We start from the raw sequence: 11,762 nt of genomic DNA on the forward strand, positions 1-11,762 counted from the left end.
ATCGCGCGAGAACGTCCTGGACCGTTTCTCGTCGTCGGCTTCCTGCTGTGGAGACGAGCGACGTGTGGACGCGGGCGGGAGGACATCAGGATCGCCTCGTCTGACAGGTAAGTAGCGACCCCCAACCCCTGCGATGTCGTTGGTGAGTTCTGCCTGTGTGGCAGCTCACTAGCGACCACTTAGTGATGCACTAGCGATCCTGACCGCGTCATATCGCTGGTCGGGATCGCTGGTGCATTGCTAAGTGTGACAGTACCTTTAGGCCCTGAGCCCATTCAAAGCCTCCTTATGACGAATACTTCCACTCTGATGGATGCCATACAACGAGATCTGAAATTTATAGGCTCCCACATCGGAAAGAAATGTATAACACACAGTCTTCTGGTCTATACTGTATGTCATTATTATTATTATATGTTTGGAAGAAGTCAGGACTGGTATGGAGCGGGATCTTACGCTGAACCTGCTCCATACCCTGGCGATGCTGCCTGTGTTACACAACAGACACCCTAAGATAACTGCGGCCACAGGAGCCAGGATCTAAGTGGTCAGACGGGGTAATGGGACTCCCGTGACACAATCAAAGGAACTTAATGGGTTAATAGCAGCAGGACCTTCACTATAAAAACCCCATATGTGTATGCCCTGGCTAGGTGGTCTCTGCTTTTCCTCCCCAAAGCTTTGACAAGTAAGGGTACGTTCCCACAGTCAGTAAACGCTGCGGGTTGGACGCTGCGTATATCCGCAGCGTCAAACTCGCAGCAGCCAGATGTTACAGCATAGTGGATGGGATTTCAAGAAATATGATGCCCACTATGTGTTCAGAGACGCGCGTGGCATCCCTGTATAAACGCACATTCGCCGTGTCTTTCCAGACCCCGGCATGTCTATTTATGTTGCAGAGAAGCTCAGTCTCCGCAGCGTAAATTACCAATATGATTTAATTAGCTGCGGCAAAACCGCATTATCTTTATAGTCACATGCGGGAATGCAGCTTAGTACCCATGTGAACTAATTTAAATAAAGGTGTACCTTGTGCCACAGCCGGAAGTTTGCGTCCACTGCAGTTCTCGCGATGAGCTGAGCTGATTGCCAAGGAACAAGTTATCTCCGGTAATCATCTACAAGCTCTGCTGTATCTGGATGTCAGGCAGCGTGGTGGCATAATGCCACCATTCAGCCAAAAACATTCAGATATACCACAGCTGGACTCGTCATCAGACAGTATGTATATCTTCACGGCAGACAGGTATGGTATACTGTTGCTTTTTTATTTTATTTCTCTTACAGGAGATCGAGGGCTTCGGTGGAATAAGCGATGTAGTAAGTATGGTTTAATTGAGATCTATTAAAAGAGTCTGTCATTATTTAAAGTAACATACTTTATTCTGGCTGTGTCTTTATTTACCATGTAACTATAGGATTAGTAATGGATAGGTGTCTTATAGACATCTCTCCATTACTAATCTGTAGGCTTGATCGCAGTGAACAATACAAAGGTGACATCAACCCCACAAATATTACCCCACTTGCCACCACTACAGCTCATGTGGGAAGAGCTGGGTAAAGTCCCACAATTGGCACATCTTTGGATGAGCTAATTGTGGGGGACTGCAGGCTGCTATTTTTAAGGCTGGTGAGGGCCAAAATCCATGGGCCTCGCCAGCCTGAGAATACCAAGCCGCATCTGCCTGCTTTTTCCTTGGCTGGTTAATAAAAGTAGGGGGACCCCCCACGCTATTTTTTTTTGGAGGGGATCCCACTATTTTTGCCAACCATTCAAGGTAAGCAGACTGCTGCGGACTGGTATTATCAGGCTGGTAAGGTTCATGGATATTCGATCCTTAGCAGCCTGAAATACCAGTCCCAGTTGTTAGGAGTGGCGGAAGGCAGTAAATGAAAAATATAAATGAAGTGCCTTCGCCACTCGGGGTCCACCGTGCGGTAGATGGAGAAACCGCAGCTAAGTGACGCAGAGCAATCAGGCGGTAATGTGCACAGGGTTTAGCTAGCACCCAGGTGCACAAAGGAATCTCTGTTAAACACACAGAGCCAATAAAGAAAATATAACGACGCTGAGCCTGTTCAGAACACAGGAACTCAGCGCTGCATGAGCGGTATATGGTCACGGGAGCAGTTAAAAAACGGCACTCACTCCACCAGGACCTACCGTAAACTCTCGTGGAAAACTGCGCTGCAACTGCAGACGCAAACAATAGCTGCTACAGCAGAGCGGCGTGAGACTTGCCGCAAGGTAACACCGCAGTAACACAAGCGCGATGTTAGACGCTAGCAGGTGCAATAGAGGAGCAATGGCGCGCTGGCGCTGTCTACTGGCTATAACTCATTCCCTCACACAACCGTAATATCAAAGGAAGGGGGTTTCAAATGAGTCATTCACCAGAACATGCTTCCATCCACATACACACAGCAGCAAGTATGACTATACTAGCGAATGGCGGAACAGCCATGCACGCTTTTTATAGCAAACGGGACCTTCCAAAGGCTTCCAGATCTCTGAGCTGAGCCAATGGAATCTGGAGCAGGACCTGAGCACCTGACTCCTGAGCTCCAATGGCCGATTGTCCCATGAGCATGCTCAGAAGATGGGACGAAGGACTTAGCCTCCGGAGAGAGTTGCTGTAAAGCAATCTCCTCTACATTAGACAAAGAGCAGAAGACTGCAGCATGTGAGGGTCTAGATTCCTGCCTAGTAATGGCCGAAATCTGACTCCTAACACCAGTAGTCTGCTTTACTCTGGCCGGTTAACAAACATAGGGGGGCCACGCCATTTTTTTATGAACCCCTTAACAACCGCCAATACGACTTTTAACGGCGGTAGTTAAGGGTACTTAAACCACATCGCCCTTAATTAACGGCGCTGTGGAAAAAGTATAGCGCCCCCCAGAGTCAGATTTTCTCCGGGGTCTCGGCTGCCGGGGGTAGCCAAGACCACAGAGAACATGATTCGGGTCGGTTATTACCGACCATGGTTTTTGCGATCGCCATTATACGTATGACGGCGACCGACAAAAAAAAAAAAAATCCGATGTGCCATATAATTTCTATCTGATGTGATCGCACATCAGAGGAGAAAAATAGGGTCCCTGATCCCCCCACCCCGATACTTCCTGGTGCTCTTCGGCCTGCGTACTTCTCCCTATGGGCGCCGCCATATTCTTCCGGGAAAAAAATGGCAGGCAAATGCGCAGTGTGCCCACCGAGATCTGCTGGCCGGCACCCGGCAACAATAGCAAGATTTTTCCTATTGGTTCATTTTGGTCACTGTGATAGACCCTATCACAGTGATCAAAATAAAAAAAAAGTGAATAAATTCCCCCTCTGTCACCCCCATAGTTAGGGAAAAATAATGAAATAAAGAAAATATATTTATTTTCATTTTTTCGTTAAGGTTAGGGTTGGAATTAGGGTTAGGACCGGGATTAGGGATAGGGGTGTGTTGGGGCTAGGATTGTGGTTAGGGTTATGGATAGGGTTGGGATTAGGGCTATGGTTAGGATTAGGGTTAGGGGTGTGTTGGAGTTAGGGTTGGAGTTAGAATTGAGGGGTTTCCACTGTTTAGATACATCAGGGGGTCTCCAAATGCGATATGGAGCCACCATTGATTGCAGCCAATTTTGCGTTCTAAAAGTCAAATGGTGCTCTCTCCCTTCCAAGCCCCGAAGTGTGCCCAAACAGTGGTTTACCTCAACATATGGGGCATCAGTGTACTCAGGACAAATTGCACAACAACTTTGGGGGTCTAATTTCTCCTATTACTCTTGTGAAAAAAAATCATTTTTGTGGAAAAAAAATTATTTTTTATTTTCACGGCTCTGCGTTATAAACATTAGTGAAACACTTAGGGGTTCAAAGTTGTCACAACACATCTAGATAAGTTCCTTGGGGAGTAGTTTCCAAAATGGAGTCACTTGTGGGGGGTTTCTACTGTTTAGGCACATCAGGGGCTTTCCAAACGTGACATGACGCCCGCAGAACATTCCATCAAAGTCTGCATTCCAAAAACGGCCCTCCTTCCCTTCCAAGCTCTGCCATGCGCCCAGTGGTTCCTCCCCACATATGGGGTATCAGTGTACTCAGGACAAATTGAACAACAACTTTTGTTGTTCAATTTCTCCTATTACCCTTGTGAAAGTAAAAATTTTGGGGTGAAAATATCGTTTTTGTGGAAAATAAAAAATATTTTATTTTCACAGCTCTGCATTATAGCACTTGGGGGTTCAAAGTGTTCACCACACATGTAGATAAGTTCCTTAAGGGGTCTAGTTTCCAAAATGGTGTCACTTGTAGGGGGTTTCTACTATTTAGGTACATCAGGGGCTCGCCAAACGTGACATTGCGTCCGATCTCAATTCCAGCCAATTCTGCATTGAAAGAGTCAAACGGCGCTCCTTCCCTTCTGAGCTCTGCCGTGCGCCCAAACAGTGGTTTACCCCCACATACAGGGTATCGGCGTTTTCAGGAGAAATTGCATAACACATTTTGTGGTTCATATTCTCTTTTTTTACACTTGTGAAAATAAAAAAAATGGTTCTGAAGTAAAATGTTTGTAAAAAAAAGTTGAATGTTAATTTTTTCCTTCCACATTGCTTCAGTTCCTGTGAAGCACGCAAGGGGTTAATAAACTTCAATGTGGTTTTGAGCACCTTGAGGGGTGCAGTTTTTAGAATGGTGTCACTTTTGGGTATTTTCTGTCATATTTACCCCTCAAAGTGACTTCAAATGTGAGGTGGTCCCTAAAAAAAATGGTTTTATAAATTTTGCTGTAAAAATGAGAAATTGCTGGTCAACTTTTAACCCTTATACCTTCCTAACAAAAAAAAATGTTGGCTCCAAAATTATGCTGATGTAAAGTAGACATGTGCGAAATGTTACTTATTAAGTATTTTGTGTGACATATCTCTCTGATTTAAGGGCATAAAAATTAAAAGTTTGAAAATAGCTACATTTTAAAATTTGCCATATTTCCGTTTTTTTCATAAACAAACACAAGTCATATTGAAGAAATTTTAAATTAGTATACATGCATAGTAAGCTGCGTTCCCACACTTAATACGCATGTGATTAGGAAGATAATAGGCATTAGACCTACCGGTAATTATGTTTCCAGGAGTCCATCCTGACAGCACCATGGAGGACGTCCTCCTCCTCCTCCTTGCAGGGACAGGAAGGACACAAGAGGTTAAAAGGCCCCGAACCACCCCCTTTCCCTCAGTGTTGTAACAAGTGCCACCACATGGATAATGCAAATAACACTTTAATGGCAAAAATCATATTTACAGCATATTACATAACCAAACAGGGAGGGAACTACCAGTGCTGTCAGGATGGACTCCTGGAAACATAATTACCGGTAGGTCTAATGCCTATTTTCCAGGACGACCCTCCTGACAGCACCATGGAGAGTACCAAAGAACCTCCTCTGTGTGGGATTACTGCTTGGAGTACTTTCCTTCCAAATGCGGTCTGCTGGCGATGGATGCTTTAGAGGCCTTCCTTCCCCTGTTCTTTCCCCCAAATAGAATAAAACAAGTTTGGGTCTATGCGCCAGCTACTAGTGGCTTCTAGATAATCTAACACCACTTTTCTGATATCCAGGGAATGGAGGCTCCGTTCCTTTGCGTTGGAAGGATTATCGCAAAAGGAGGGTAACACAATCTCCTGATTCCTATTCCGGCTAGAAGCTACTTTTGCTATAAAAGCGGGGTCTAATCTTAGGACTATACTATCGTCCCTAATTTGGATATACGGGTCTCTGGTGGTTAGGGCCTGGATCTCCCCTACTCTCTTGGCCGTGGTGATCGCTACCAAGAATGCAGTCTTCCCAGTGTGAATTGAGATGGGCATATTCCTGTTGGGGATATACGGGTCCCTACACAGAGACCTGAGAACCAAACTGAGGTCCCAAGGCGGAGACAATTGCCTAATGGTGGGAGGCGTAGCCTCTGTGTCGCTCTGATGAACCTTATTACCCACGAGTGAGATCCCAGGGGATAGTCAAAGAAGGTACTTAGTGCTGAGACCTGGACCTTCAGGGTGCTGGGCCTGAGTCCCTTGTTGAAGCCGGCCTGAAGGAAATCCAGGACTCTAGGGATGTTCGGGGTACCTGCGGCAAAGTTGGACCTGCCACCGTCCAGGCAGAACCGCTTCCAAAATTGAGGTAGATCACTGACGTGACCGGTTTCCTGGTGGCCTGAATTGTCGCTATGACCTGATCCGATAAGCCTTTAGCCTTCAAGATGTCCCTTTCGAGATCCAGGCAGAAAGGTGGAGCATCCCCGGGCTTGGGTGAAGAATCGGGCCTTGGTGGATCACATCCTTCCGTAGGGGGAGCTCTATTGGATTCTCGATTGCCATAGCCCCCAGCAGGGAGGACCAGCTCCATTTCAGCCAGAATGGAACGATCATGATGACTTTTGCTCGATCCTCCTGGATCTTTCTTAGGACTGCTGGGAGGAGTTCCAGGGGCGGAAATGCGTAAGAAAAGGGTTCCCCCCACTTCTGACTCAGGGCATCTATTCCTTCCAGAACATCTAAGGGGTTCAGAGAGTGGAATCTTGAGACCTTCGCATTTTTCCTGCTTGCAAAAAGATCTATTCTGGTGTCTCCCCAACGCCTGCATAGTTCTCTGAAGATGTCCTGGTTCAGCTCCCACTCGGTCGGGCTGAGCTGCTGTCTGCTCAAATAGTCCGCCACCACATTCTGGGACCCTTCCAGATGTATTGCCGATATGGAGAGGACTGTACCTTCCGACCAGGAAAATATTCTCTCCACCAGGTCCTGAAGTGGACAGTGTCTGGGGCCTCCTTGATGCTTCAGGAATGAGACCGTTGTCACATTGTCGGACAAAATTCTGACGAGCCGATCTATGAACAAGGACCGGTTCCATCTCAGGACCTCCCAGACCGCATATAGTTCCCTGAAATTTGACGACCTGCTTCTGATGTCTTCCGGCCACCTGCCTTGGAGGATTCTCCCCTGTAGATGGGCTCCCCATCCCCACTTGCTGGCGTCCATGGTCAACAGACATGGGGGGAGGTGGACCATAACACCCCCACCTTCAGGTTCTTCATCTGAGTCCACCATACGAGTGACCTTTTTACCGCTCGTGGAATTCGCATGGGCCCATCTAGTGAGTCCTGATGGTGGTCCAATATAGCCAGGATCTCCCTTTGCAATGGTCTTGAGTGGGCCTGCGCCCATCTGACGCACGGGATACAGGCCGTCATCAGACTCAGCAGCTTCATCGCTGATCTTATGGAGGTTCGGTGTTCCAGCAAACGCCTGACCTGGCTGCGCACCACCTCCTGTTTTTCCTCTGGTAAGTGGGAAATTCTGCGTCTGGAATCTAGGCGAACCCTGAGGTACACTTTCCTGCATTCTGGTTCCAGGTCTGACTTCTGCCAGTTTATAATCCAACCCAGAGACTCCATTACCGCGATTGTCCGATTCCTGCGTTCGACCAGTGCCTCCTTTGATCTTGCCACTATAAGAAAGTCGTCCAGGTATGGAATGATGATGATACCCTGGTTCCTCAGGAAGGCCATGACCTCTGATACCAGTTTTGTGAGTATTCTGGGGGCCGAGGCCAGCCCAAAGGGGAGGCACTGGATCTGGAAGTGGCAGGTCCCTAATGGCAGTTCTACTGCGAATCGCAGTAGTTCTTTAGACGAGGGATGCACAGGAACCTGATAATATGCACTTTTCAGGTCGAGGGTGCACATTACCGCATTCCTGTCTATGAGGTGAACTGCTGACCGAATTGACTCCATGCGGAACCTTTTGTACCTGACCCAGGAGTTTAATGGCTTCAAGTTTATAACAGTGCGGGCTTCGCCTGACGGTTTTGTGATGGCGAATAGGGAGGAGTAGTGCCCCCTGCCCACCTCTGCCTGGGTAATCGTAATTATGACTGCCGAGCTGAACATGTCCTGTAAATCTGCCCACATGGCGGAATCTGTTATGAATGAGTCACCGTAGGAGGCAAAAACAGAAATACTAGCTAAGTCCAGAAAACCAGAGAAGTTGGCAGCTATCGGATTGCAGACCCCTGAACCTATCAACAACAACTAGCAGTAGCCGTGGGGGGTTCCTACGGTGCCCTAGACCCCTCGATCACAGCCGGAGAACTACATAGCCTAAAGACAGAAAGGGAAATCTAAACTGCCCCAGAGCAGACCCCAAAGCAATAGGCAGCCCCCAACATATAATGATGGTGAAGCAAGATGAAAAAACACTCACACAGATAGAAAGATAGGCTGAGCAAACGATGGGGCCCAAGCTAACTACATAGGACAGGATAGAAAAGCTGCTGTCTGTAATCCGCCAAAACCCTATCACAACAAGAGCCAACAGCTGATAGGGAAAACAGCCCTGAAGACGCTAGGCTTCAAAAAAGACTCTCTCAGTACTCGGGTATTTTCTGAAGACAGAGCAAAAAGGAATTCAGCACACCCCAGCAGGGAATGGCAGAAATCCAGAAAAACAAGGAAAAACAAACCCAAAACACAAATGCAAAAAGCAGCGCAGGAAACTTAGCTTTTGAGGAGCAGGAATCAGACTGGGCTCCTAGAATCCCTCAGAGAGATCACCAGCAAGGTAGAAGGGCGTCGGCTGCCTTATATCCAGTCAGCAATTCCCGTCACCCAGTCATCATCATCCTGCCCAGATGCTTGGTAATCAGCCTCACTACCTTCCTTCACCAGAAGAGGGAGTTCATCAGACCTCAATGGTGAAGGGGAAAATGAACTCACAACAGGAATCCGTCGAGACCACCGTCGGAGAGATGTATCTTTCGGGGGGGGGGGGGGGAGTAAAGCTCCCTGCTGTATCCCTCCGCAATGGTTCTGCGAACCAACTGATTCTGAGTAATGCGCGCCCAGCTCGTTGCGATGTGACGGAGCCTCCCCCCAATGCAGGTGGCGTCATTGTCTCTTAGACTTAGTTGACGAGCTAAAGAAGGAACTCCTGGTCTCCCCCCCCCTTGGTTCTGTGAGCTCCTGTAGGACCCTCTATTGGCCCTACCCCCTCTAGAGTCGTACTGTCTCCAGGGGAGGAATCCTCTCCGAAAGGGCTAGGGCCGTTTGGGCTTGTCCTCGGGAAACCCTTTCTTTCTCTTTCCCCCATGACGGCACCACGGAGAGAGAGGGGATCCGCCCCATGGGGACAGGAAACCTACAGATAAAAAGGCGGTACCTCTCTCCCGCATCAGTTGGTTTCCTGTCCCCATAGGGAACCTGCAGACTTACCATCGTATGCCGGGGCCGACCAGTCTGGAGGATGACAGTGGGAGCCCCCTGTCCCAGCTGGGGCAGTTACCCGAGGCGCCACCGCTGGGATCAGCGGGCCTCCAGGGTGTGCGGGGGGAGAGGCTGCAGAAGCGCTTCCAGAAGACCGCCTCTCCCGGGGGATAGCGTCCTCCATGTGCATCCGAGGCGGCCCTGGGCCGGAGCAGGTACCGGGATGTGAGCGCCAGTATCCCCACGCGTGCCGGCAGCCCGAGGAGACGCCGCCAGCCTCGGCGCAATGTATGCCTGGGAGCCAGGGACGGCGATAGTGCGCACACGCGAGGCGGAGCGCAGCCTAATGACATCAGACGGCGCAAGGCATCTCTGGGTGGGCCGGGTCAGTGCGCGCATGTGATGCTTATGTGATATGAATGATGTATGATTGATATTAGAAAAGGTATCCAGATAGTAGGTAGGTGATCACGGGTCTTATTATTCCTTTTCAAAAGTATTCAGTACAACATTACAAGAGACTGGGGATTTGACCGCTGAATGACCTCTCTGAGTACATGAATACAACATGCAGAAGGAATGTGAAAAACAACCATACAGCGCTTGCGTAATACGAGCAGAGCAGAGTTGAAATGTTCACTGCGCAGCTGTACAGCTTGTGTAAACATTACTTGTAGAAGTTGTAGTGCGCAGGACTAGATTCATATCTAGGAACAGTTTGTATATAACCAAGGGAATTTCCACTGGCGAGTAGGGACGTTCCAGGAGACTTATGGACGCATATCTTCTGTGATGGAGTTTTACAGGATATTTCCTCCTCGCCAATCGAGTCCCCCGATAGAGGAGTGATGCTACAATATCCGGTAATATATTGATGCTTACTTTCTCTATGAATAGATGATGTATTGATCATGTAATGTTAGACTAGTGCTGCTAAAATTCATGTGCAAATTTATATGTTAATTCATCAATATCTCTGATTTTAATAGAATAAAATACTATTGTTTTACTGAGCACAGACTTCTTGTCTCTTGCCTAATTAGTATATTAGTGAGCGCTACGTATGTAAGGACCATAAGTCCATCATATTGACTCGGTAAGACAGCGCACGGGGGGGGCGCCTCCGGATGACGTGGGCGGCGCAAAGTATCTCTGGGAGCCGGAGGCTCTGCTTAGAGATGCACGGGCGCCGCTCACCCTGGGAGGAAACAGGAAAAAAAAAACACGCCCCCCCACTTGATTAAAAGCGCGCAGGGGGCACAGCGCTGAATGTTTCTGGAACCATGAGCACCGAGCCGCCAGAAGAGCAACAGCTGCTGGACATGTCCTCTGACACAGGACACCAGCAGCAATCGCGGCAATCACCGCAGCGCACCGCAAGGATGCCAAGGACCAGTCACAGAGACACAGCAGCAGCCGCTCGGAGTCCCGACGCAGCAAAGAATCCGGTGGGGCAGGGGTCCCAAAAGACAAGCCTCGAGCAGATCCGGGGCCCACTTCAGATTCGGTATCCTTCTTCGGTCTGGTGGGTAAGTGAACTACATGAACGTATATACTGTAATTAGGGCCTGGCCTATATCTCTTATAGGGTAAGAAGTGCACGCAGAAGGCCAACCACAAGATCTGCCCACTTTGTAAAGAGGAGCTCCCCATGGCATGGGGGAAAAGGCTCTGGCAATTCTGCATTGAACACACAATATGCAAGGAATCCCCAGGGTTCGCTTCTGACCTTAGAGCCTTAATTGTCCACCAAGTAGAGAACACCTTCAAATCCCTTCAGGGAAAAAGCATAAGAAGCCTAAAAGCAAGGAACCCGATGTAAATCATAGTGATAGGGAGAGCGAATCTTCTTCATCAGGCACAGATAGCCCGTCATCCGACTCCTCGTCCTCTGTTAGGAATGGCGGAATGCACTAAATAAAAATAATAATAAAGCGCGTTCGCCGCTCAGGGTCCACCGTGCAGTAGATGTTACAACCGCTGCTGAGTAATGGCAGGCGAGCAATATGGCGATCTAATGCGCACGGGTTCAACTTCACCCGAAGTGCGCAGAGCGGGCTCTGTTCACACACAAAGGTGCCACAACAAAAACATACAAAAGGCTGAGCCTGTTAGAGTCACAGGTCTCAGGTAAATGCACACACGGTATAAGGTCAGAGGAGCAGGATCTAAAGATAGAGGGGCTGCGTCCGTCTAGACCTACCGTGTGTGCGGCGTCGCTACTGCGAACGCCAAGAAGGGATGCAACTGCAGCGCAGGACACCGCCGCTGGACGACAAAGCTACAAAGCAGGCGCTATGTCGGACGCTAGCGCAGAGGTGCGGTGTGCACAGTGGCCTAAGGCTTGCCACAGACTGGCGCAGACTACTGAACTAATTCCCTAACCACATGCGTAATATCAGAGGGAAGGGGTTTCATAATAAGTCAGTCACCAGAATTATACATCCGTCACCATTCACACATAGTATAGTCTATACTAGCGCATGGCGAAACGGCCATGC

The sequence above is a fragment of the Dendrobates tinctorius genome, unplaced genomic scaffold (assembly GCF_039654945.1).
Source record: "Dendrobates tinctorius isolate UK_male_01 unplaced genomic scaffold, ASM3965494v1 ptg000086l, whole genome shotgun sequence".
Classification (NCBI taxonomy): Eukaryota; Metazoa; Chordata; class Amphibia; order Anura; family Dendrobatidae; genus Dendrobates; species Dendrobates tinctorius.